Source organism: Prinia subflava, chromosome 5 (assembly GCF_021018805.1).
Source record: "Prinia subflava isolate CZ2003 ecotype Zambia chromosome 5, Cam_Psub_1.2, whole genome shotgun sequence".
Classification (NCBI taxonomy): Eukaryota; Metazoa; Chordata; class Aves; order Passeriformes; family Cisticolidae; genus Prinia; species Prinia subflava.
Window position 1 is genome coordinate 10,102,688 of NC_086251.1, and position 24,717 is coordinate 10,127,404.

General features: G+C 36.4%; 1 long non-coding RNA gene across 1 annotated transcript; it reads right to left on the reverse strand.

Annotated features, from left to right (window-relative positions):
• Window positions 1–5,656: 5,656 nt before the first annotated feature.
• Window positions 5,657–19,568, reverse strand: LOC134551774 (uncharacterized). Its single transcript, XR_010080676.1, has 3 exons — window positions 19,433–19,568; window positions 6,952–7,075; window positions 5,657–5,795 (listed from the first exon to the last, which is right to left on the reverse strand). It is a non-coding gene; the product is annotated as an uncharacterized LOC134551774 (long non-coding RNA).
• Window positions 19,569–24,717: the final 5,149 nt, after the last annotated feature.

The following is a 24,717-nucleotide window of genomic DNA, read 5'->3' on the forward strand; positions in this document are numbered from 1 at the left end:
AATCTTTCCTAGAGGATTACAATGTTCAATTATATTAATCTTTATTCCAGCATATCATTGTCAAGCTAGATTTTTTAACCTATTTACTTATTTTTACAAGATGTGGGAAATTTTCTATCATTTGCAGACTAAAGGGTTTGTTAACTAATAAAGGGAAAGCCTATCACCAAGCACACTGGTCAGACACTCTTTTCCTGAAGAAAAGATATTACTGAGCTATGTGTGATCTTTTGCTGTTTTTTAAGGAACACTATACTCTCACTGCAGCAGTTGGGTTTGCAGGACACAAGAAAGTATCTGAATGATTTTTCTTCTTTATGTACAACTGAAGTTAGACTCAGAGTAGTCCAGCAAAGTCATTTATGTCCAAGATTTGTCATAAATTATTTTCCTTTATATCATCTCAAAATTGCCTTTTTCTTTTCCTTTTTTTCCCCTTTTTATTTTTTATTTTTGTTTTCCCCTTTCTTACCTATTTCCTCATTCCATTTCTTCAAATATCCTCTAGCTTTGCTTTCTTTTATTCTCCCCAGGTTAACACTGTCCAACCTCCCTATTGAAAAAGCAAGGTGATAGTAATTAACATGATGTGATGATATCACCTTTACAGTGTTAATTCTACTTGATCTGTTCTTGTCTCCCTTGTTTTCATATCCAGTTGGTTTTTTTTTGTCATTGTTAGGTCTTTGGATTAAGTGCTATCTTCTTATTGTCTTTTGTTGCACAGGGCTATGCACACTACAGTAATTCTCCAGTTGTATTGCTCCAGAGCAGAGTTAATTTTAAGTAATATACACCATCAGCAGTAAGATGTTAGGGTCAAATTACCATTAATCCTCAATTAGTCACCTGCCAAACAGTAAATTGGAGACATTTAGTACAATGAGGACAGTATATTCCAACATTTCCTAGATTGTTCTCTGATTTTTCAGTGTATTTCAGAACTATCTGATTGCTTACTGTTGGAAAATTGGTTTCTTTTTGCTGAAATAAGTATGCTCCTCTTCCTCATTAGAATAATGTTTTTCACTTATTTTTTTCTGCATTTTCTGAATCATTGTAGAAATAGGACTTGTTTTCTCTACTCTTGAGGAAAATTGAGGCTCAGATACATCTCATTTGAAGGTATTGCAGGACTGAAGTATCTGTATCCCTACAAGAACAAAAACAGAGTGCAGTATTACTGGAACTGGTTTTAACACAGAACTAGAAGACTTGATATGGTGCTTGAGAGAGCTTTCCAAGTCATATGAAAAGTACAAGAACAATCTATATATTCTGTTACTTCTGATAAAATTAGTGAGAGATGCAGTTGCTATTTCTGAAAATCAGCCAATTCTTCATGTGCATTTGTCATTTTACACTTTATAGAGCAAGTTGGCGGGTTTACACAACTGAGCTTATTAAACTGTTAACCCAACTCCCACTGGTTCCATTGAAATTCCAGCCTGAGAAAAAAATCTTCGACCAGCAGAAGACAGAATGGAGTCAAATTTAGTCCACTCTACCTCTATATTGCCTTAAACAAGAGATAACCATATGATTTAAATGTCTCACTGGACTAGCAGTGATGCCATAGAATAACTGTTGAGAGAATGCCTTCTGATGAAACAAACTGGTGCAGAACCCTACTATTCTTTTGGGTTTGATTGCAAAAGATTTTCTTATTTGGCAGTTTGAATTTTCTAAAGATTTATGGTAAAAACACATTTTTATGTTTTCACCATTCAACTAAATGAAACTACTCATGTTTACAAATATAAATCATATTTAGAAATCAAAACTCCAGAAAGGTTCTTTCAACTTTAAGCATTGTTGAGAGGTAGATATATTAATTCCAGCTCAGAGCTGTGATGATGTGGCTCTCTTGTTTCTGTGCTGGGGCTGGCTCATACTCTGGCACCTCTCAGCTTGGGTAGAGTGCACATGTAGCTGTCTGCACCCATCCAGCAAGAAAAATCCCACATTGCTCCTATTTAGCACATTCATGAGGCCTCTGTGAGACAGCAAATAGGAGTCTATTTTTGTATTAGGAGAAAATACTTAAACTGATTCTTAAGTGTCAAGCCAAGCATAAAAGTGACTATAAAAGTTTGAAAGTGACTTGCAAAACTAAGAAACTGCAGTGCTGAATGCTTTTTTATTACTTCCCATAAAGAAGGACTATCCTTTTCTCATTTATAACTTGCTATTTTGTGAGAGTAAGTAACAAGAAAGACAAGTACTTATAAGCAAATGTACACTGATATGTTTCACAGTTTTGGAAATATATTCAGGAGATTTTTTTAACATTAAGTTTGTTTATTATATAGTACAGAGATGTCCCATTTTGAAACTATTTTCATGGGTAATTAGTGAAAAAAGTACTAGCCTTTAAAAAGATTTTGTTGTTGGTTAAAGGTGCTGATTGTTCATCACTACTGTTTTCCTGTATATCTAGGAGTTTCAGAAGTATATATTACTGATGAATACTCTTTTCTTGACATGTTCCCTTTACTAAGCTAAAAATACCAAGTGTTAAAATTCACCAATCTTTTCTAGAAGAAGTGAGAATGTTTCATTTGTTGCTTAATATTCCCAACATTATGCCATTTACTGAGTATCCACAGCAGTGCACAGTTCTGTGAAATTCATAAAGAATGAGGCTCACTGAAATCTGTGAAATGATGTGTGACCTTCTGTTTCCCATGATTCAACACACTAGTGCCTTCAGAAAGGGAAATAAAAAATGGAAATCAAGATTAAAAATAGATTTTTACCTGTTCTCCCTGTGTTGTGGGGTGGTCCCTAAAGAGCAGCTGATACCAGATACTGTTTCACAGCAGCCTCTAAAGGGAGTGAAGCACAGGCAGCTTTCACTGAGGTTTTCTTCCCCCACATGACTGTTTTTGCTACACCCTTGACATGGCTGTTGCATTCTGCAGCGTTTCATATTGTCATGAAAACTCATTCAAGCAGAAAATTTACCATTAGAGACGCATGCCTTTGGTCTATTTTAGGAAAAAGTATGAATAGTTCTAGGTCTACATGTATTTTTTTTTTTTTTTGTCTACAGGCCATATTTATACACATTATAATACTCAAAATAGATCAGAAAATATGAAAAAAAGAGAAAATATGAATAGCAGCTTGCTTTTACTCTCTTTCTGCTATAGGATCTGTTGCCAATTCCAACTCAACGTTTCTTTTAAAGAGTGATAGTGATTTCAGGCTATCTTCAGACAGGGAACTGTGACCTACTGTCACGTAGGCTATATGGACTACATTTTTTCCTATGTCTCCTTTAATTTCCATTTTTGTTTTTCCTTCTTTTGCTCACCTTGGATGAACTAACATAAGATGTTTTAGCATGACATAATGCCTCAAATGAGAAGAAAGGCATTTTTTATTATTTAAATTGAATGTTTTACATTTCTACCTTGTCCTCAACACTACTTAAAACAAATGAAATATGACAATATGGCCTCATCTTCTGTCCCAGAAGATGCAGAATAAAAATTAGGGAAGCTATGAGTCATCCTTGAAATGGGATCTTTTTCCTCTGAAAATTCTTAGTGATAGTCTGAAAAATTACTAATAATAGAGTAATAATTAAATGTAAATTATTGATTCAATTATACATATGGAAAGTTGGAATGGACCAAGTGTTTGTGTGTAGATTCCTGCACTCCCAGGGCAACAACACACACGTGTTTGTTTTACACATTTTTGTGTAATATCTGAAAGCCCTCCAATAATTAAAGCCTTCCAATAATATCTTTTTTTAATTATATCTAGAAAAGTTTTTTAGCCTTCTTTTTCTAGCAGCCTTTCATATTTTTTAAATTGCTGTAGTGTCTTCCCTATATCAAACCATCACAATCTTTTCAGTTTTTATTAAAAATTTGTAAATCTTATGCTTTTATTACTGTTTATCCTTTTAATCCTCCTTTGGATTGGATTTTCTCTAATTGATTAAGGTGTCTCTAAGTTGTTTCCTGTAGCCAGTTACAGAATTTTAGGCAGTACCCTTCCAGAGTCAACCAGAAGAAACAAATTCCTTTCCGAGCCTTATACAGAGAGATTATCTTTTTCTTTATATGGTTTGCTTTCATTTCCTAGTAGCCTGATTTGGTTGATATGTGTTCAGATTAATTGCGTGGACCCCAGATTCTCTTCTGAGGACCTTACAAGTCTCAGTAGTAGGTTTTTTTGTCTTACATTTATGCAGTTGATCAGTTTATTCCATGTGTGGTATTTGCTCTGGTCATGTTTCACCAGGGCACTTCTTTAATCAAAATGATTCTGGGTTTTCACCATGGCCTCACAAGAGCCAGCAGGCTCTTTCAGCTTTATTTTTGTCTTCAAGTCTAATAGGAATGCTGCTGACCTGCTTTATCTTACATGAGTTGGCATAGCCAAGATTTTTTTTTTCCTATTACTTAAATTTCATGCCAACTTGTGATCATCACTTATAAAAGCACTCTAAATCAGTCAATAAACACCACAAAAGTTTTTAAAAGACTTCAGCATCCATGTCTCACAACCTGGGTATCTTACTTTTCAAGCTGTCCAGAAGCATCTGTTTTGAATGATTTGTCAGGTGGAATGAATCCTATACTTCAGACCAAATCATGCACTTGAAACAACATATTTGTATTGGCACCTTTTAGCAAAAGGAAGGAAGGCATTGATATTTCAGTGGTCTAGCACTGTAGGAATCCTGGACTAAGTGAGAGCTTTGAGAAACAGGCAGCAAGAATGAGAGATGTGTTTGTTTCATGCGAAGGTAGGCTTCTCCCAGAACCTGGAGAACCACTGGTTGAACAGTACAGTCCCATCTAATGCAGCATTTTTGGTGAAATACTGTGATTCTTGGTGAGTGAGACAATGGTTAATAACACAAGTGAAGATTTATACTTTCTTTTCTCCCCTCACTCCATGTTTCTTAGTAGGAAGAGAAGATTGAGGGGATCTTACCAATGAATACAAATATCTTAAGGGCAGGTGTCAAGAGGGTGGACAATCTCTTTCCAGTGGTGCCCAGTGGCAGGACAAGGGGCAATAGCCACAAAGCAAAGCACAGGAAGTTCTGTCTGAATATAAAGAAATATTTCTTTCATTTATGGTGATGGAGCAGTGGAACAGGCTGCTCAGAGAGGTTGTGGAGTCTCCTTCTCTGGAGAATTTCAGAGCTTGGTCACAATCCTGTGCAATCTGCTCTAGGTGAGTCTGCATTAGCAAGGGTTTAGACCAGTTGATTTACAGAGGTCCCTCTCAACCCCAGCTGTTCTGTGGTTCTGTACTGTAACCGCAATATCTGACTAGTCAAAGAGTTTTATAAGTGCTGAGTGAAGCCACAGATATTGCTGTGATCACCCTGATCTCAAATAAATAAAAAGAGTAGATGTAAACAAGTAGAGATCAAAAATCAAAGCTTATGACCTAGGCTGTGAACCAGCTGCTGATTAAATCAGTGCTCTCAAAATACTGGAAGTGTAGGAGCATTTGATACAAATATGAGCTCTAACTTCCATAAATAACATCATCTCTGTGTGTTCTTTTAGAGTGGTTACAAGAAAGTTCAAGGACAGAGTAGTAAAGCTGAGAGAATAATGAAAGCAGCTGGCTGTCAAGGGATTCTTGCAATAAAAATACATGTGTATTTTATTGTGTGTTGCAATTTATTATTTCATCTTTAAGTCCTTGCCTTTCACTCCAGTTCATTATCCAATCGTCTTTTAATTTTCTTCTTTAGTAGCATCACCCACCAGTGTCACTGTGTGTTCTCCCACAGGAATATGAGATGAGGTGAGCTGTCAGGAAAGGAGATGAAGTGGTGATTAATACTCTGGGTGAACAACTAGACAGTTTTCCTGTTGGTATTGATCAGATTTTGTGGATGTCTCTCCTGGAGCACATCTGCTGCCATAACTATTTGATTCTATGTGTTTCTTGAACAAATATTGATCATGTTCTCTTGAATGCGCCCCAATCTCTTTTTAAACATATAAGAATAAGTAGAAGGGGGAAGGGGAATGATCCCAAGATCATTCTTTAACTGTTTGTGAAAACAGATGTACAACAGTTTTGGGAGATATATATAAGGCTTGCTGGCAAGGAATAAAATTATCTTATTTTCTTAGTACTACTTTTCCTCCTCCGTAAGTCTAATAAAAGGTATTTTTTTTAACCTGTTATGTGATTTTGGTTGGATTTTCCTTGGCTGTAAATACTAGATGCTTGTTGACATCTGGGTTTCCAATGTCTGCTTGCCTCAGAATATTCCAGGGTGCTACATTAATTCTATCATCTTATATGTGAAATGATAAATCTCAAGTCTTATCCTTCATTTCATTAACTTCTTGATGTGATCTGTATGATATTATATAATCATGGAAATGGGTTCCATGCCATTTTCTGAAAAAAAATGTCAACTGTACTGTGAGCTCAACATTTTTTTTCTTTGGGAGGGATGTGCATGTGATATAGTGAAATGATTTATACAGAAAAGATTAAGTAATCAAGGCTGGAAAAATGGTGTGCAGGTAAGCTCTAGCTTACATCTGGTCTCAGCCAGGGCGTTGATGCTGTTCATGGCATATCCTCAAATCCTTCAAGAGTCCACTGAATGCTTTTTTGTAATGAAATACAATGATAAGTAGCAGAAATGCAATTTACACCTGTGCTCTTTGAAATAAAACTGTAACTTTTAGACACATTTCTATTCTGAAAACAAACAGGATATATCTAGCTTTCCTAAAACACTGAGACCCCTAGATAATATTCTGTCATTTTCAACATAAGTAATTTGTACTAAGATTCCCTCTTCTTAATTAAGTGGGTGGCTGAGTGCTCTCTCTTGGAACTATAAGTTACAAAGAGAGAGAGGTTTCATCACTGGTAAGTTAAAAAGATCTGCATTTGGGAGGTTTGTTGCTAAATGAACAAAAAAAAGCAATTACCACTCACCTCTGTTATAGAAGATATGCATAGTTTATGGCTTGTTTCTTGTTCTCTTTTTTCCTTTACACATTGAACTTGTTCTCAGAATGGAATAAATTAATAGGACTTCTGTTATTCCAGTTTTTCATTCCTAAAATCACAGCAATAGATAGTGATTTTTTTTTCATATTTTGTTGCGTTATAATTCCTGGGTAACATGTAGCCTTTGATATGTGACTTGGTTTTGAGTAGTCCAAGCAATCTCTCTGGGGTTTCACTAAAGCGCTTTGATGGAAGAGATAATAATTTTGAGGCCTTAGTGTGTATGCAGATGGCTCTTCTCTACAATCTTGGCTTATGCAGGATAAAGGATCAAGAGTGTAGATAACTTTTGTAAAAATATCCTATTGGTTTCCCATTTCCTGAAGGTGTACTGATCCCTCTGGGAATAATTGTTTTAAAATTTACTCATCTAGGGTTATCAGTGTCTTAATACATTTATAGGAGCTCACAAATCATCAGCATCACTGGAACTAGTTCCTAAATTATATCTATTCACTGTTCTTCATGAGAGAGGAAGAAAGGATTTGGGGGCAAAATCCTTGTCTCCCTGTTTAGAAAAAAAAAATTTAAAATTTATTGAAAGTTTCTGTAGAGTAGAATGAAGTGAGTGGGATCTGATCTTATTTCATGTGTGCTGTCTTAAAACAGTCCATCATGATTATAACATTTCATGTAACTAGACCTCTTGATTGTTTCTATGCTTGACCCTACCCCTTCCCTTGTTTGAAACCCTCAGGATTTTAGTCTATTCTTTATCTTAGAACGAGGACTTGTTTGTTTGTATTGTTTGGGGTAGATGATAATAACTCTAAATTTTGCGTGTCTTGAAGAAACAGGCATAATCTCAGTTCATCGCCCTATTTGGTATTTAATGGAGAGAAATGGGCACTTTGAAAGAGCAAATGATGCCACCTAATCTGAACACCTCCTAGAGGTGTCTGTCCTTATTAGGAACCTGACAGCCCAGACTAGCAGAGAGGATCTCCAGCTAGGCAAAGGTCACTGGGCATTTTCACAGGAGTGGCAGTAATAATATTGTTATAATGCACCACCGCCTTTTTCCCCAAGAAATGCAGATGTGCCTCATCTGCAGCCACGGGGTGAAACTGTTTTCCTGAATCTAAAGAATACTTGTTTAGTGATTCTCCTGGATTCTTGCTGAGATGATAGTGAATTTTTCAATCATCTTGGTGATACTGGAGTCACTAAGTTCTTTGATTTGACTTACTGCAGATACTCAAGCAGACACATTTGTTTTTTTCACAGAAAAGGGCGCAGCTGTGTGTTAGTTAGTCTTTCCCATCTCTGCTGGTTGTATAGGGCAATCCATTGCAAGTGCAGCTCTTATTCATTCTCCACCTTGAGGAGGGAGGTCAGTGTGTGCTTGTCGGTGCTGTGTAGACATCACCAAAGCGTGCTGTGTGTGGTGGTAGCTCCTGCAGCAAAACAGAAGGTGCTCTATTTTTAGGCTGCTGAGCTACTGCTCTTGGTCAATTGCTGTACTCCATGAAGGATCCAGATGCAAGGCTCCCTGAAGGCAGCTGAATCTGGCTGTCAACACTAGCTCATATGTTCACATTGCTACATTTAGAATTCTAGTGTACTTCAGAGAAAAAATGCTTTAAAAAATCAAGTGCACAGTTTGTAAGTGTTTACTTAGCAGAAGCCTAAGATGTTATGTATTTCACACCAGCATATAGTCAAGTGATGGTGACTGCTCACAGGCTGCCTCACTGGCAGGAAGCTTCTATAAAATCTCACCTGTTAAAAATCAAGCTGTTATGTTTAAAAGAAAGTGAAAGAACTTAGTGTTAAACTGTTTTAAAACTGATATGTATGTCATGTGTTTTATTAAAATATTTTTTTAAAAGGCTCAGTGTGATGGATGAATGGTCTTTATGTGGTATCCAGAATTACTGGATGGAAAGTGATGCACTGACTCTGAATTACCAACCTTCAGTACTGATTTAATAGTTATTTCTTCCAGTAATGCTCTTTATTGCTCACCCTATCCAAAATTAAAGTAACATTCTCTGCCTTAAGGCCAAAGAAGTTAGTGGAAAATGTCCTAAATCCTATCTGTTTTTGGGCAGACACACTAAATCTGACATTTTTAGCAGGTGGGTGTTCAAGAATGAATTACCCATTCGTGTCAGACACCATGGAAGGCCAAAGGAATGAGTCATCTGCTGCACTGGGCCTGATCACTCCTGCGGCCGCCACCTTCGCACCAGCTATCCCATTTCCAGCCTGCCTTGCTCTTTACTTAAGAACAGATATGGCTCACCCTGTTCTGAACCCAGCTTTTGTGATAGTTTCTGGAGGGCAGGCTGGGAATCTCCATCTCAGGTTCTTTTCAATCCATGTCTTTTGATTTGCTAGTAGGTTTTTATTTCCTGAGGCCGTGTCTGATTGGAATGTGACCTTTGGTAAACTGAGTGATTTTTCAATTCAGCCAACCATTTCAACACCTTCATGTGAATCTCATCCAGCCCTGTGGATTTTTCATAGAGTTTCTAGTCTGCTGCTCCTTCACTGTCAGCTGTCCTCTGCAAAATGTGCTGATCTATCTGAAGGCTCAATTTCCCTTTGAAGATCAACTAACTCATTGTGTCCTGTGTTGTTTGTAACCATATTGACTCCTCCATCCAGCAATCAACCTTCACTTCCCCCAACTTCCTTTTGCAACTGGCAAAGTCTTTCTAGCTCTTTTTTTCCCTCCTATTTAGAGTGTTTGAAAGGGATTTTTGATTCACCAAATCTCTTAACAAAAACTCTCTCAGTTTTCTTCTTCAGCACTGAAATTTTCACTATTAACTTCAAATGAAAATATGTACTAATTTGTTGGAAAATGTTTGGCCAAAATTTGTTGGCCAAATATTTTTTGGCCATAGTATGTTGATTTTTTTTCCTTAGTGCAAATGTCATGGATCAAATTTTTCAGATACATAGAATTAAAAATAAAAAATAATCATAAAATCATTATTTTTATAAAGAAAAATCTTTCATTAAAAGCTAACTAAAAACCCACGAGCATTTCAAAAAGCAGCCAATCTTTCAAGAATTAATTCTTCTATCAAATTATTTTTTCAAGATGATGAGCAAAACCTAGAACTCATGTTTTAGAATAAATAAGCATTATTAAATATGAAAATACACAAACATTTGTTTCTTATCTTTCAGAATCAAACGTTTGATGGAAGAGAGAGAGAGAACTAAAACATTGTTTAGAATTATAAAGAAGCATTCTTTTCTTGTGTTTTTCCAGGAAAAAGGAGATGTTTGTATAATGGTTAATTCAGACAGCCTATTCATAAAACCCTTCATTGAAATTTGTTCCTTTTTCTTTTTTTCCCCCTGTTAATATAGTTCAATGTTTATTGATAAAACAGCTTGCTTCCCCCCAGATGGTATTGCTGAAGCTACCCAAGAGCAGATGAGAAATTACACAAATGTAGGTCTACTTCTTTTAAGGGAAAAAAAATTGCACAAAACATATGCTGACTTTGTTGCCCTAAACCCTGTTTCATTCACTCAGAGAATTAATGACTGTGGCTTGGAAATATAAACAATGAACTCCGTTTATTTGGAGGGAGAAGGATAGTGAAGATACTGTGGGCTCTTGGATTCTAAATAGGTCTGAAAAGATATATGAGTGCATAAATCTTAAGTTTTTTAAAAAATGAAACCCATAAAATTTCTGCTTTGTTTGAGGGAAATAACAACAACAATAATAATAATAATAATAATAAAATCTAAGGAATACAAAAAATAAAAATAATGGACCACTCAGTGAAAAAATTTGCATTTAAAATGATCTTGCTAGGCAAAGCACCTGATTTGGTTTCTGTTAAATTTTATCTATTTTTTCCTCTGTCACAGAGAAAGAGACTTTTTTATGTTTCCTTATGCTTTCATGATAGACATATCTGCTTGGTAGGTTTGCTGCTTTAGATTAAATAAAATGAAGTTTACTATCATAAACATGAGTGTTTCCAGATTCAGAGAAAGTAGTGAAGAAGTTGGACAGAAAGGCATGAATTTGATAACAGAAAGGTGTGAATTTAGTAGATAAATGCAACTGCAGTCCAAGTGAATGGTAAATACACCCAGAGAATTATGTCTTTGGCAGAAGCAAGGGAAGGAAAACAACAGTAGCAGCAACTGCTGTGTCTATACTGAAAATTGGAGTGTTCTGCACACCTCAAACCTACCAGAATGGATGAAATACGTTTATTGGTATTCAAAATTTTAATACATTATTTGTGTATAATCTACATTTTTTTCTATATCAACACTGTATGCTTTTTCTTGTCAGTAGATGCGTATGTTTTGATTATTTTTATATCTCATCACTGAACATGGAACTCCATTTAAGCTTTCTACCACAATTCCATGTACTGCAGAAAAACAAAAGTGATTCAATAGATTCAATAACCATCTAAAAAAGATAGAATATTCATCAAACAAATCAGGGCTTGGAAAATTTCTAAAACTCTGTCTCAAATTTCTATAGTATTTGAACTATATTCAATTTATCATTCTATATTATGTGTAAGTAGCAGTAGTATAAAAACCAAAAGTTTTCTGTTGCTTCCACTTGTTTACTATTTCCTAACTGGTATTATGAACAAGATAGGGGCTATTTCTGCACATGCAAACCAGTCTTCATTTCAGAGAGTCCTTTAACTTGGGGGCAGATATGAGGCTCAGCGTGCCAAGGACGATTTATGCAACATGGCTTGATGAGGTGGGGAGCAGATCTGAGAGCTCCAGCAGGCAGCAAGGTCACTGGGGAAAGTCTTAGGGTGATTCAGGCTGAACAGCTATGAAAACCCAGGTTAACTTAATGTTTGTCAAAAAATAAAACAAAAACAAAACCAAAAAAAAGCCACTACTGCAGAATGTTTACACACTACAAATTATAGATTGCCAGGAAAATAAGTCCCAAGAAGGGTTTTGCTTCCCACAAGCCCCGTAGGATCTGGGGTTTGGAATACATGCCACCCATGTCCTGTAGCCTGGTGGGGCCCACCTCTCCTCAGCCAAGCCCCTGGCATTCTGCCTGCTGCTGCTTTCCCAGTCTGCTTTTCAAAAGTGGATTTTGTCTGTCTGCCAAACCAGCGGCACCTGGAACATCTTGGCCAGAAGCAGATTATAGAAAAGCTGTGAAACATCCTAGACGTTTCAGATGGCAAAAAAGACACCTTCCTACAGATACGGTTCTTATTGCTACAGTGTTTAGGTCTAGGTGAAATTTAGATTTCATTAGCTAGAATGTTTATTTCATTTTACTGACCAATTAGGAAAAAAAAAAGAGAAACAAATTTTCTTTAGCTTGTGCTATTTGCATGCTCAGGTTACTGCTACTTTGGAGATCCAGAAGAAATGAAGTAATTATTCTAACTAAATTTTAAAAAACACCTAAATTATCAGATATTTTAATACTTTATTGAGAAAGAAAAACCTTGCTTACCCTTACATATTATGAAAAGGAAAAGTTCTACTGGATCTCCATACCAGTAGTAGAAATGAGAAAATTAAATTTGCTAAAATTGGCTCTCATATGTTCAGAGTAATTCCTTTTTTATTTGAAATTAAAGTTAATACTGTTATCTGTGCTTTCCACAGAAATGATCAGAAATGCACTCAAGAGCAACGAAGCCATAAGGTTAGGTTTTGTTGTTTAGATGTTCAGATCAGAGCAGTAACAAAAGTTTAAATTCACACCTTTTGCACTGGGGAAGAGCTACTAAGACTTGATTTCAATTCCTCAAAATAAAAACACTTGTGATAGTGTTTCTTTCTTTCTCCCATTCTCTTTCTGACAGTTTCCACAAGAACTATTCTCAGAGGGTGACATCTCTGAGGCTCTTTTACAGGATAATTTAAGACCATTAACATAATTTTTCTTAATATGTAACTCCAGCTGCTGCAATTTGTCTTGGAGATTCATGACTACTAAAATTCACCAAACTTAATTTAAAATGATGGAATATATTTCCATTTATTTAGCAATGAGAAACAACTGCAATAAACACAGAGGAAAACTAAATGGAAGAAATGGATGGTGTAATCATGCATATGCCATTGCCAGCCTGATCTCCTCAGGCTGTCTGTTTTTCTGCTGTATCAGTCAATCAAATATTATTATATTGGAAAAGCTTCTTGGGATATGAAGCAATTCATTTTTAATGATATTTTTTATGACTTTCACACATGCAGAGCGGGGTCTACCAATGCAGCTTTACCAAGTTTTGTCAGTTTTAATAAGTGCACATTCTTGCAACAGGCCCTACCAGTCACAGCTTGAAGGTCTTAATAGTTCAGCCCCCCAGCACCAAATTGCAGGCTCCCCAGGGATTGTGTCTTCCCTTTTTCTACACCACGTAATATTGTCACTCTCACTTTGTAGTCAGTGACTATCACAGACTCTCAGATGAGATCCTGAATTCCATCAAAACAAAAGAATTGTACTACTCAGGATTTGTATTGGACTCTGCAAATAGGACATTAATTTCAAACAGTCCAGAGTATTTTAGGCTGTTTTTTTTTTTTTTTTATCAGATGACTTCTGAAAGGTTGTATGTTGCATTTTGCACTTGGAAGCCAAGTTAGAAGGTGCTGCATTTTTGTGTAGCACAGATCTCAATCTACAACTCAGATGTGATAACCTGAAAGTTTAAAAGCGATTGTATAAATGTGGATGCAGTATTTGAAGTCTGATTTCTATATCTGGTTCTGTCAAATGTGTCTGTCCAATTTCTCAGCTACTTAACCTTGTTTAAAAAAGCCATGAAAATTAAGCCCATTTAACTCTAGACAGGAGCGGTCCTGCTTCCCACTTTTACCCTTCCTGCAAGAAACGGCAGTCCAGTCAGGAAACAGCTCCCAGTGAGGACCAAACTGTGAAACTTCTTTCTGTTGTAGATATTTGAGGGGTAGATCTGGCTCCCTGAGCACCAGGGTGATTTCCTGAGCAGCACAACTCCGTAGCTACTGGAGTAGAGGGGCTGGTGCATGCTCTGGATGCGGATTGACGTTATCTGTTCTCAAAATGTACACAGCCCACAAAATCTCTTGGAGGTTTTCTCCTCTGGTAGTCAGTAATAATGGGACAGCACATGAGGGTGGCCATAGTTTATAGTAGAGTTTTTTCACTGAGTTGCTTAGCAGACATTCTGATGTTGAGCACTCACTGCTCTGTCAGAACAGCAGGAGCTAGTTGTGGTCTTTTTTGCATCTATAAAGCAATTCTCTTGACTGTACACTAAAACTGGTGATCCTGTCACCTTCAGATTTTGACAGTAACTTTTCTAATAAAAACTTCTAATAAAAGTCAGTCAGCAAATTCCTCATCCACTTTGTGAAGCCCAGTTAGATAATAATATATGCAAACTGCCTGGGTCAGAGTATGGATTAATATGTGTGTCATACTGTCACATTTGCTGCTGATTTCTGGAGAGTTCAGTTTGGATCAAATTTTGGTGCAATTTCACTTGGCAGGTGTTAGGGTTGATTAGGGTTTCTGTACTGATAGGTTGTTTCAGGTTTTCTTCACCACCCAAATTCTGAGACCACTTCCAGTTCATACAAAGAATGTTCTTGGTAATTGGCAGCTAAAATTGGGAAATGTGAAAATTCAACAAAATTCTAGGCAACAGAAAACAGTTGTATGCACCACTGCCACCCTCAACATTTGTTCTGTAGAAATATACACTCTTCAAATATAGGGAGCCACACCCTCTAAATGAGACTTAGTGTGCCAGCTGGTTCATGTTATGCATAATAACATTTCATTTAAAAAGTACAGGGACATTTGGGAGATTTTGAAGTGTGCCTGTAAGCTGGCATCCTAAACTTGTACACCAGATGAAGGAATGTGTTCCCTATTTCATATGCACTGTGTACTCTGCTCTTAAAAATAATTCCTGTCTGCTAACTGAATAAAAAAGGCATTCTTTCACTACTTAAAAACACCTGTATTTTACAGCAATGCATTCCTCAAATGTATTTAAGTGATTGAGATTTCATAATTTTAAAATGTGAGTAGATAGCACCCTTATAAAACACATTTTTATAAAAAAATCAAATTACTTTTAGAGTACTTTTCTGGAGTCTATAGCTAAGGATAGAATTTGTATGGTTTCTGAGCTGCATCCTTGGTAGTCAGTGAAGCAAACACATAATGATAAATGTTTTCCTGCACAGAAGTAAGAATCTGCAACATGAGTGTAGATCTCTGTGGTTAGGTGCAACTAAACATATTAATGGAGATGAATTAATTTTAAAAAGACTGAGTAAGAGACAAACCTTACTGTTAAAAGAAAATAGCATACGACCAGTCACAGTAGGATCAATAGAATAATAGGATAGCTGTTCTTGATGCTAGAGTGAAATAATGCTAAATGAAATACTGGACATGTCTTTGGAAAATCGTGTTTTGTTCTTACATAGCAATAAGAAATTTGACAGAGAAAAATATAATCACTGTCTTAGGCTCTTATCCCTAATATGAAAGGTTGAATTTCTGCCTGCATGCCAATATATTGAACAATATATGCTTGATCAAAACCAGGAAGGAGCATTTTAGATTCCTTCAATCTCCATCATGAGATTTTTTTTCCTACCCAACTCAGGCTTAGACCTTGCCTGCCTGCAAACTATGACATTAACAGCAGCTGCTGAAGCATAGGCAGCCTTATGCAGGGAGCTGCTGCTGGAAAAAATGCCAGAACACACAAATAAGAGACTCTGACTGAGCAGACAGTTCCATGTACCTTGTGATCTTTCTGTGCATGATCAGAAGCTGTTGCTTCCTTTGGCTAGGTAGAAAAGTCATAAGTTGATGTAGAGGAAAAAATAGGAAAAAGAGGGTCCCACTGTACTCTTGTAAAATTATAATAAAATACATTCAGAATTAAAATTTTATTATTACTTATCAATTGTGCGCACTTCAAAATTAGTATATAATATATATGGAAACCTTATTTTCTTAAATATTTTTACAGAAGCAAAAGAAGAAAAAAATTTATTGGACTTTTATTTTCTAACTCTTTTTTTTCTCTCTGTATTTGTGTGCTAGAGTTGAATTTGTGCTGGAACATGGCTGAATCCCTAATGGCCTCCACTTTTTTTCCCTGAGATATTAAAAGAAGTGCTGTAAAGGTCAGACTGAGGAGCCTGAATTCTCCTTTCACTTGCCTTGTTTTTGCTCTAGTATTATTCCACTGCTTTTTGTATTTACTTTTGATATAAAATTCTGTATGAGGAAATTGAAACCATACAACAGAATGCAAGAAGAGAGGCAGCACACTCAGGCCCTCTATGCAAAGAGCTTCTGTTCCCCGACATTTCTATTTTTTCTTCTGTGTGCACAGAATTTCAGGTAGCTACCAATGTAGCCAGAATGCAAACACAACAGTATATATTCATTTTTAGTTATAACAAATGTTCTGTTAAACAGGGCACTGATAATGATAATTATGGCTTGTGAGGAATTAACAGGTGTGTCTAAAATCAGGCATGCCAGTAATCCTGTTATTCTGATTTTTCAGATATATCAAGTATTGTTGTGCAGTGCAGCAGAATGTAGAATTATCTGTAGTATCAGAATTATCTCAGGTCCTGCAAACAGTAGTTACCTGAGTGCAAGGTACCTTGTCTAATTTAACCAGCTGAAAAGTTAATCTGAGCTCTTCAAGTTTGTGCCTTTGCTTACATTTATTCTGTAGCAACAAGTGTCAGAAGCATCTCCTGCATTTCCATGAGCAGAGTGAAAAGTCCCCCAACCTCTGTATGAAGAAAACCATCTTTTTTGCTTTACCCAAGGCATAGCCATTTTCTATAGTGATATTTAATATTCCCCTTTGCATTCTTTGACATCTAGTAATTCAGTCTGAACACAAGAACCTAGGTGTTTAAGAGATCAAGTACTACTAGGATGCAGAAATATCTGCCCTCTACCACAAAAAACAAAACAAAACAAAACAAAACAAACAAAAAAACCCCACAACAAACAAACAAACAAAAAAAAAGGCCCAAAAGCAGTATGAAATGCAAACCTTAAAGAAGAGATATTAAGACATGAATTTAGAAGTCAGTGTTACGCTTACAAACAGACCACAGCGTTTAATGGAATATGAACTCCCTGTAATAATCTAGTGTGTACCTAGTGTGTACCCCCAGTGAGCAGTAATGCAGTTTAGGACAGAGCTCTCCCTTGACAGTAAGGGATACAGGTTCTTTAATTGCACCAGCCTCCATCTCAGTAACTGCATTCAGCAGTTTGAAAGATTTTTAGGGAGAGAGGGCATGCAAAGAATAATTCTGCTCCATGCCCATAAAGTTAGAAAATCATATTTGAGCAGTATTTCTAAGTGCGTTCTACTTCTCACAGGTTTTATAAGGAAAGACAAGTTGGCTAATTTAATTGCTATACACAGATGTGTGGTAACAGGCATTCTGGCTGTTTCCTTTTTTATTTAGCATTTATTAAATTTGTTTCTCATTTCCAATCATAGCAGTAATTGAGTATTACACTGTTTATGCATTTGGAAGATTGGTTTTAATTTTGCATTGCCCATACTATTGTACATGGTAAAAGCCTTTTCCAAGAACAACTTTTATTCTTCCTGCTTCTAGAGTCTTTTTAAATAAAAGATTTCCCTATCTCAACTTGTCTAGTTACTAAATGCCTTCAGAAATTTGTTTGGGTCAGTAGAAGGGCTGGAGCTGTCACACATATGCCAAAAATGAGCAAGACAGAATATCTGGAGTGACGTGGTTGGAAAAAAAGTATTTATAAAATTAATTAGGTGAAGATCTCAAGAAAACTGGAAGAAGGCTGTGCGGCTGAAAGGATGCACAGTATTCTTTGAGGCTGCTGGAGAACTTGTTCACATAAATTTTTTTGAACTCAAGAATTTGGGCCCTGCTATCAGTAATATCAATGCATGTTTGGGATGTAATAAATCCATGTTCATGATCTTACTTTCCATTCAGCAGAGCAATAGCTGCACTGGAATTATTTGCCTTTAGATGATGTACTAAGTTCTGCTGGTATGATTCTAGTATCTGGAAACATTATTAAATGTTAAAACATTATAGTTTTATTTCAGTGTTAAAAAGTGTCAAACACTCATTTTTCTTTATTTATGTTTCCATCCTATTTTGTTGAACAGATTCATGCTTCTCCTAAAAGGTTGTGTTATCAGTTCAAATATGCTCCATGATGATAAATATCAAACCAATCTGATGGTTTAAGTAAAAATAAATTACCTGTTTAGTCTGGCAATAAGTAGTGATGACAAGGCTTAAATAGCCATTGACCTCTAAGTAAGCACTTGTTCCCAAACAAGGCTCTTCTGTAACTAGGTTAAAACATAAATAATCTGCTGTGTTTGCCTGTGTTGGTCGGGAATAAGCTGACCAGTAATCTGTTTATAGAAAAATGCACATAAATCAAAGGAGGTACACGAGCATAAATCTGGAACGACATATATATGAATTGAGGTTTCATTCTATTTTTGAAGCAAATAGAGGTTTTTTTCCCTAAAGTTGTTATGATCATAGCACACAGATATTTTCTCTTAAAAAGACAATATCACCAATAATATTCAGAAAACATTTTTTGCTTCCCAGGAACATTCTCCCCCCCGTTCCTTGTTTTTCCCACTGTTTATAACTTAAAATAGATGAGAATATTACACAGAAGATCTGTAGGCTTTTCTGGGTTATTTCCTTATCTGAAACTATTTCCTTTCAGTCTCAGAGCTGTTGGTACCCGAGCATCTCAGATGTTTCTGCTCCTTGCTCTAGGACTGCAGCCTCAGAAGGCAGCTCTGATATCAGAAGTGAGTGTATCCTTGGGAATAACTGAATTCCATCAATTTCCTGGACCATATGCTGACTATAAGAGGTGGTTTTTCCCTTAGTGCTGATGGCTGAAGTAATTTTGGCTATGGTAACAGTCTCCTGGTATATTGAATGCATATTACAATAACACCTTATTCAAACTACTATAGAATTATCCTTATGGATATAGAACATTTCTAAACTAGCTGAGGTCTATATAATGATGCTCAATTTCTATCTGAAGTTTATTATGTCTTAACAGGAGAACAAAACCCCTCATGCTTTAAACAGATCCTTCTTTTTCTTTGCTTTTATATCAGTGCATCACTATTATTACTGCTGTATTTGTTTTTCAATGGCTTGCCTGAATCTTGCCATCTTGCAGTGCACAAAAGTATCCAGCTCACTCAGAACACAGAGAACAGACTATTCTAAAATAGCAAAAAAGGGAAGCAGTAAACTCAGACTTTGAGAAGGGGAACACATTGGACTAAGCAAGATAAATTAGTGAGCAGATGACACCTGGGGTGAGATTTTGAGAGGAGAAGCTGACAAAATGCACTAGCCTGTAGGGAAATAGGTTACTCACCTGCCTTGTTGTAACTGGAATATCTCTTCTGCTTGTTTGCCATCCTTAGGAATCTCTAAGACTATTTTCAGTTTGCAGTAAGAAACTGCTTAATGGAGGCCTAATTCTAGGGGGCAAAAAGAAAAACTGATGGTTGTATGTTTCCTAGCTAAGGAAAGAGAAATAACATGTTGCTGGCAGTCCGGCACCATGGTACCAGCTACAACACAAACAAAAGTGCAATTTTGTTGCTGGTTGCAAATTTCTTTCTGTGTCCTTGAAAATCCTCGCAGGAGTGCAAGCATTGCTCTTCATTTGCAAATTGTTACAGTTGTTATCATTCTGGAGTTACCTTACCCTATCCTAATTTCCTTAGCTTGTAATAGCTGTGGCCTATTTACTTTTGAGGTCTAAATCATCTTGGTTTAGCAGAGGCATGGTAACCTGGGGCAGTTTCTATTCCCTCTAGAAGCATGCTTTTATGATTATGATGTTTATAAGCCTCAAGCGAATGGTTGGGAGGACAATGCAGCACTCAACTCCAGATGGCCCAGTTTTAGGCTACTAACATGATTCTTCTTTTTTGTTTTCCTTTTGTAAAAACAATTATTTATTTCTTATTTCCACAAAGTACATTTCTTACTACAAGTTAATTTTCTGTGATTTTAACTTTTTACCTATACTTTAAGCTATTCTGTGGGCTGCTTCACTTACTATATCTCCTCCTTAGAATGACTTTTAAAGACACTGAAATTTATCTCATTTGTCTTCTGAAACATAGAGCTGGGTAAACTGTGAAACCTTAATGCCTCTTTTGAAAGCTATGAGAACTGTGCCAAGCTATTTGAAAATCAAAGTAATTTATCAAAATAAAATGATCCAAAACCAAAAATCAAAATGGTCAAAAATCAACTCATATTTTGTCTGCTTCATCGTGGTTAGACATCATCATGACTTCATCATGGTTAGACAAACCTTCTTTCACTTATGGAATTCTGCCATTTTATGGATGATGTAATTAAAAACTAGAAACTTCAACTTTTGAGAGGATCGGTATTTTTTCTTCAGTTCACCCCCTTAATTTTTTAACATTTCATTGGAATCTCAGTTTGGTTGCAGTGAACTTGCACCACAAAGATGTTAAAAGCCAGTCACAATGCCTGCTGGCACAACAGCCCTGTTTGAAGAGATATTTTCTGTGCAGTTCTAGTTAGTAGTTTTGTCTGCAATTGATACAGAATTGATCTCAAATTGATCAGAGCCAAATGTAAGGCCCTTTGTTTTTTCTTCATTGACTTCTTATTCAGAGTAGTCTTGATTTCTCAAGTTATTCTCTTCTTTATGACATTCTCTTTGGACAACGTGGTCTTGGAATGTTTAAAACTTCTTTCATTGCTTGTTTTCTGAATGCCATGGTATAGAATGGATTTCCTAAAAAAATTAAAGTTTACTAAAACATTTTGAGGGAAGGATCACAGGGCATAGCTCAAAGAAGTTACCTGCTGAATACTTTGAGGTGGAAAAAACCACATCAATTTATTGTAACCTTGCTTCTCTTACCACCTGCTTCAAATAGATGACATTACACATAAGAATTCAGTCAATATTTTCAATGAAACATTTGTAATGTTTTGTCAAGACCAACAGTGTTTCAGACCAGACTGTTAGTCATTTGATACTCTATGATTGTTCATGACTGTAGTATTCACATTCCTTACGCAGCTGCAGGAGCAAAGTATGTTAGATAAGGAAGATATTTAGGAAGTGATAAAGAGACTAAAGCCATGAATTTATTTCTGTGTTCCAAACAGAAGATGAATCAGACATAATGTTTTTGAATTCATTATTTCTCTTTTGTGTGTGTATGTGTGTGTGAGGGATGCCATTTTTCCTGGGACAAGAATAAAGAAAAATTAAATATAGTGGAAATTTACCTGAATTAAGTGGTCTGAGTTCTTCATATGTTTACAGGCAATGAAAGCAAGAGGTTTGAAAACCTGTTCCTGGCCTGGCAGCACAGTAACTTTGCACTGTCAGCATGCTCCTCCAAGCCATCCAGTACTAGCCACTGTCACCAAAAGCCACTGGCCCAGATGGAGATATCCTCATTTTGAGATACTTCTTTGTCTATGCAGAGGCACGCATTACAAATCAATTGAACAGGCATGTTTATGTTAACATTAGGCTCACTATGGAGTGCTGAGATGAGAAGGGACAGATATACTTGTGTCAGCAATGCAAGTTCAACGTGCTGGCAAATGCTTTCTTTTGATACTTTGAGACAACATAACTTTTTCTACAATCAAGACAAAAGCAGTGAGGCTGCTCACAGAAACAACTACGAATATAAGTAAGTGAAACACAATGTTGGCAAGGTTTGCTTGGAGATAGAAGGCAAAAGGAAAGCAAAATTAAAAATATTTTCATATTTTCCCAACTGTATATGTGGGCAAAATACTATTAAGTATCTTGTCTGCCGGTATGGAAAGGAGCATAAACAATAAGATTTTTGGTGAAATGGCATTATAGTGGTTGGCACACTTCTATCTGATTAAATTCAATGCATTCCAGGAATGGCTTTCCATGACTGGTTATGTTAGTATCCAAGGTTTTATTTTAGGCATTTTTCCCAGTAAGTATTCTGGCAACTCACCCTTTTGCATAAAAAGGTGTATGACTGCAGCTGGCTTTTGTTCTCTTCTGTGGAGCCTGATTCCATAGATAAACTCTGAGAACATCTGTTAGGATGAACCTTGCAGGTGAGACAGCTAAATGAAACCTTGTTTTTTTGAATCTCAAAGTAAATTTTCGCAGGGGAAAGTGTACATGTCCTTTGGTCCTATCAAGCTGGGTACATAGATAGTGCTCCATAACCAAAGCTATTGATGCCTAAGAAGTTCTGATGTTTCTAACTGGAGTTTGGTCAAAATCAATTATTCAAATATTTGAAAACTGAAATTCAAGAGTTAGCTTGACATGGAGACCTGAATGGTACCTTTAAAATTCACAGTTTGAACCTGGAGTGGCTTACATGATCAAGAGGTGCAAAATTCAAGTTCTTCTGGAGTTCAAAGCCTGACAGTGAACGAGTTTCTTGACTGTATCAATGTCTTTGCTTTAATGTCCAAAGCTGTATCATGCTGGCAGTTTACAATTTCACTGTGCACTTATGCACAATACATGTTCTTACGTGAACTGAGCACTTAAGACAATGTACTGACACAAGTTTAAACAGTTAGAATTCTGCAGAACTCCTGACCACATGAAAATCTTTCCATTTACAATGTTTTGCCAGTCTTTACTTCACATAATTATCTCAAGTTATGCTTTCTTTTACAGAAGAGTATTTATTTAATATGACAAGAATTTAGCCACTCAGATTGAATTCTTAGTGCTCTGGGCTCTTAGGAAGACCAGAGTCTTTGGGGCCGGTTCTCAGGTCTGAACCACTGTTGAAGGTTGGTAAAGAATTCTTCTGATGCTGATTCTGGTTTTCTGAGTGTCTCAGTTCGGAGTTCTTATGATCTGATGTGAGTGAGTAGCTCTGTCTTATCATGTGAATATTTTCCCCTCAGGGATTTGAGAACAATATTAATTTTTACGATTGTTTTGGTAAAACATAACACTCCTGGGGAGGATTGTGCTGCCAGGTGCTGGATGATCCTGCATCATAGAAGTGATGCTGAAAACATCTGAAGGTCTCACATGTTTCAGATTCAAACTTTGGTTCCTGGTAATATTCTAAGACATCAGCATTAGGTATCTTCAAAAAGTAGTTTCATCTGCTCAAAGTAAGTTCCAGGAATTTGCTTATGGAATTTAGTTATCTATTCCAAATTTTGGAAAAAGTATAAAAGAACCTGCAAATAGCCTATGGTTTCAAAAGAGATTGTAAACCTTCACTCAGAAACTGAGCCCCCTGCTGACTTGATGAGATTTGGATGATGAACTTAAGTGCCAGAATATATTTCATTTCTGCCCACTTTTCTCTATAGGCCTCCTGTGTCTGACACATCTGAATTACACCCACAGGACAGGGATTCTGCAGTGGTTGTATCCTCTGAGACATTATTTCTGGGCTGTATCTTATTTCCAGCATTATGACATGAGGACATAGTGACTTTTACACATTGTTGAAAATTCCTTTAAGGTGGCTTTCAAGCTGCGATTTTTTAGAATCTAAGTGACACCTGAATGGTGGATTTGAAGTACCTTTACTTTTGGAAAAATATGAATTAACTCAGTGTAAGAAGTTTGGCTTTCACCCAAAGCCAGCGTGAGATTGTAAATGATTTGCAGCTCTCAAGAGCATTTTAGAAAGTATTACTGCATGGCTGTTCAACAACAGAGCAATTCCTAGAGGTCAGCACAAGCTGTTGGATCTGCTTGCAACTTCCCTGTGCCAGTTAATCTCCCCTAAATGCAGAGAGGACTTGTACGCTATAGAAAAATCTCATACCCTGTTCTGATAAGAAGATAGAATCTATCAGAGCATGGTTATTTATTTTTATATTTTTTATTGTTTGAATGCACACCAACCAAAAATTTGCACTTAAAAGGATGCCTGTATTTTAACACATAATTTATCATTTACTTGAGTAGTTCTTTCAGCTAAATTTAGAAAGACAGTTTTAGGTCATGAAGTCTAGAGAAACATTTCAAATACAGAAAAAGAATATGTACCATTAATATGCCACGTATGAATTATGTGGATAACATTTGAAATGGAGATTGTTCATCATTCTCCATCCTTGCAGATTTTATTATAATGGATTCTGACTGGAGTGTTACATGCACACATGCACAACTGCACACACAGAGCACTTAACCTATTCAAAAAGACTGGGCATTCTGTAGTGTTCAGGATAGATTTAGTTAATTGAGTATTGATTTAAAGAACTCAGAATACAACTGTCCTAAATCTTTGGTTAGGACACTTCTATGGCGTCTATGTCGTGCAAGCATCAGTGAGTGTGTCCTCAGTCATTGTGACTGGAATATGCCAGAATAGACTGCAGGAGAATGACCTGAATTGAGAGTGGGATCAGTGTCGAAGTCCATACTGAACTGACTGCGGAGTGAGAAATGCACAGATCAAGGACTGCTGAGTGAAATATTCTGCCCAGTAAGATCTGCAAGTAGCAAAACCATATAAATTAGCTGAGAAAAGTCTGAGAACTATATAATCTTCACTGAAGATAAAGTTTCTTTTAATTTACAAGAGGGATTTAATAATTTCACAAAACCTGGCAGTACTAATTGCCATATTTATATCTAGTGCAAAACAGTTCTTCAGAAATAATTTT